Source organism: Salvelinus sp. IW2-2015, linkage group LG8 (assembly GCF_002910315.2).
Source record: "Salvelinus sp. IW2-2015 linkage group LG8, ASM291031v2, whole genome shotgun sequence".
NCBI lineage: Eukaryota > Metazoa > Chordata > Actinopteri > Salmoniformes > Salmonidae > Salvelinus > Salvelinus sp. IW2-2015.
In genome coordinates this window covers 20,705,313-20,709,167 of record NC_036848.1, presented here as the reverse complement: position 1 = coordinate 20,709,167, position 3,855 = coordinate 20,705,313, and positions in this window count along the sequence as shown.

Sequence of the window (3,855 nt, the reverse complement as noted above, 5' to 3'; positions counted from 1 at the left end):
CTAAGTGATTTACATTCGTTTCTACTTACGTATGTTGACTTCTCCATATTGATGTTAGTTTTAAGTTTTGGCTGACTTTTCTTAGTGGATGTACAATCATCGCAAATTGAATTATGGGGCGTTTTAGGCCCAGAGTGAGAGAGCACAACACACAAGTTAGCACGTCTGGTGAACAGGTCAGGGTTCCAGAACAGTTAAAACTGGAGCAGCAGCATGATCAGGTGGATTGGGGACAGCCAGGAGTCATCAGGCCAGGTAGTCCTGAGGCATGGTTCTAAGGCTCAGGTCCTCTGAGAGGAAGCATACTTAAATTCACCTTGAGGAACACCGAAACGTACAATTGATTCGTCAGAGGACAAACCATCCACAGAGACAAACTGATATCTTTCCGACAGATCAAGATCTAAACCAGGCAAGCACTTGTCTATGTAGACCATTTAGGGTTTCCAATCTCTCCAAAATAATATGGTGTCAAATGCAGCACTAAGGTCTAGGAGCACGAGGACAGATGCAGAGCCTTGGTCTGACACCATTAAAAGGTAATTTACCATCTTCACGTGTGCAGTCTCAGTGCAATGATGGGATCTAAAATCAGACTGAATTGTTTTGTATACATTATTTGTCTTCAGGAAGGCAGTGAGCTGCTGCACAACAGCTTTTTCAAAACATTTTGAGAGGAATGGCCGATAGTTTTGTTTACATTTTCTGGGTCAAGGTTTGGCTTTTTCAAGAGAGGCTTTATTACTGCCACTTTTAGTGAGTTTGTTATACATCCAGAGGATAGGGAGACATGTATTATGTTCAACATAGGACGGTCAAGCACAGGAAGTAGCTCTTTCAGTAGTTTAGTTGGAATAGGTTCCAGTTTGCAGCTTGACGGTTTAGAGGCCATGACTATTTTCATGAATGCGATACAGGGTTAAAAAATATTTTCGTCAAAATTCACGAATTCATCACTGCTGAAGTAAACATCATCCTCTCTTGGGGAATGCTGCTTTTTAGTTTGCTTTGGGACAGTATCAACCATTTATTTTGGATTGTTCTCCTCAATTAGGTTGGAAAAATTGGATGATCGAGCAGCAGTGAGGGTTCTTCAATATTGCACGGAACTGTCTTTCCAAGCTAGTCTGAAGATTTCTAGTTTAGGGGGAGCGTCATTTCCATTCCAATATTCTGGAATCTTGTTTCAGGGCTCGGGTATTTTCTGTATACCAGGGAGCTACTTTCTTGCGACAAATGTTTTTGGGATGCAACTGCATCTAGGGTGTTACGCTAGGTTACATTTAGATCCTCAGTTAGGTGGTTAACCGATGTTTGTACTCCGACGTCCTTGGGTAGGTGGAGGGAGTCTGGAAGGGCATCTAGGAATATTGTCAGAGAATTTATAGCATGGCTTTTGATGATCCTTAGTCGGGGTCTGAGCAGATTATTTATTGTGATTGCAAAAGTAATAAGATAGTGGTCTGATAGTCCAAGATTATGAGGAAAAACATTTAGATCCACACTATTTATTGCACGGGACAAAACTAGATCCAGGGTATGACTGTGGTATTGAGTAGGTCCGGAGACATGTTGGACAAAACTCACTGAGTCGATGATGGCTCCAAAAGCCTTTTGGAGTGGGTCTGACTTTTCCATGTGAACATTGTAAGTAAATTACAGTAAATTCATCAGGCTTGAGCCATGTTTCAGTCAGGCCATTCACATCAATATTATGAACAGTGATTAGTTCATTGACTATGACTGCCTTGGAAGTGAGGGATCTAACATTAAGCAGCCCTATTTTGAGATGTGAGGTATCACAATCTCTTTCAATAATGGAGTCGCCAATGACTAAGGTTTTCAATTTGTCAGAGCTAATGGTGGGAGGCTTCAGTGGCTCAGACCCCGTAATGGGCGGGAGAAGAGACCTGAGAAGACTCAGCCTCTGACTCAGACTCATTGCTTAATGGGGAGAACCGGTTGAAAGTTTCTGTCGGCTGAATGAGCGACACCAGTTGAGCATTCCAACAGCATATATTTCCAGAAGCCTTGAGAAAATTGTCAGGCTGCAGGGAAGGTGCGGGGGGGGGGGGGATTTATACTACTATCTGTAATTACTGGTGGCAGAGATGCTGTTTCATCATTTCCTACACTTAAATCGCCCTTGCCTAACGGTTGCATCTGAAGCTGGGCTTGCAACACGGCTATCCTCACCATAAGGCGACAGTTCTCCTGTATATTATGAGTACAGCGACTGTAATTAGATGGCATAGTGTTAATGTTCCTACTTTGCTTTTTCGGCTGGTGTGGGTCCTGCAGAACAATATGCAGGTAAAGCGTTTGGGGTGAAAAATGTATTGAAAAAAGTTGAGCGAACACTTACTATACACCATTAGACGTTTTGTCAAACTGTATTATTCTTAGCAGTAAGCAGAAGGCTACCATATATCCATTGGTATTGGTTTGATTTTGAACAGTTTAGCCACATATTAGTTCCTGTTTCACCCCAGCGAGCGAGAGAGACAGAGAGAGAGATGACATGATGGTAAGGGAGAACTCTGCTGCCCTCTAGTGTTCCGCTGGAGGACATGTCATGTCACATTTAGTCTTGACTATGTCCTCGGCAAGACTTCGGCTGCGTCTCAAAAGTGTCTGTCTCTCCTCCTCTTTCCTGCACTGATGCAAAAAGAATTGTCAAATGCCCAGTAGATGTCTACTACATTGCTTTAAACTATCCTGTGTCTTCACATGAATTCAGATTGAGAGAAGAAGTATTTTTTCATTTATTTTTATTTTATTATTTAAAAAAAAAAATTTTTATGGGTGGTTCAGCTTTAATATCGTAGATTGTTCCTTCCATCTATGTACTTGTCGGCATTATTTCCAATCCGCCATATATTTTTGGGGTAAATATATATACAGTAGAAGTCGTGAAGTTTACATACACTTAGGTTGGAGTGATTAAAACTCGTTTTTCAACCACTCAACAAATTTCTTGTTAACAAACTATAGTTTTGGCCAGTCGGTTAGGACATCTACTTTGTGCATGACAAGTAATTTTTCCAACAATTGTTTACAGACAGATTAATTCACTTATCATTCACTGTATCACAATTCCAGTGGGTCAGAAGTTTACATACAATAAGTTGACTGTGCCTTTAAACAGCTTGGAAAATTCCAGAAAACGATGTCATGGCTTTAGAAGCTTCTGATAGGCTAATTGACATACTTTGAGTCAATTGGAGGTGTAACTGTGGATGTATTTCTAGGTCTACCTTCAAACTCAGTGCCTCTTTGCTTGATATCATGGGAAAATCAAAAGAAATCAGCCAAGACCTCAGAAAAAGAATTGTAGACCTCCACAAGTCTGGTTCATCCTTGAGAAGGCCAGCATCCCGGTGTTGAGACTGGTGTTTTGTGGGTACTATTTAATGAAGTTGCCAGTTGAGGACCAGTGAGATGTCTGTTTCTCAAACTAGACACTCTAATGTACTTGTCCTTTTGCTCAGTTGTGCACCAGGGCCTCCCACTCATCTTTCTATTCTGGTTAGAGACAGTTTGCGCTGTTCTGTGAAGGGAGTACCACACAGCGCTGTATGAGATCTTCTGTTTCTTGGCAACTTCTCGCATGGAATAGCCTTCATTTCTCAGAACAAGAATGGACTTTCAGAAGAAAGTTATTTGTTTCTGGCCATTTGGAACCTGTAATCGAACCCACAAATGCTGATGCTCCAGATACTCAACTAGTCTAAAGAAGGCCCGTTGTATTGCTTCTTTAATCAGAACAACAGTTTTCAGCTGTGCTAACATAATTGCGAAAGGGTTTTCTAATGATCAATTAGCCTTTTAAAATTATAAACTTGGCTTAGCTAA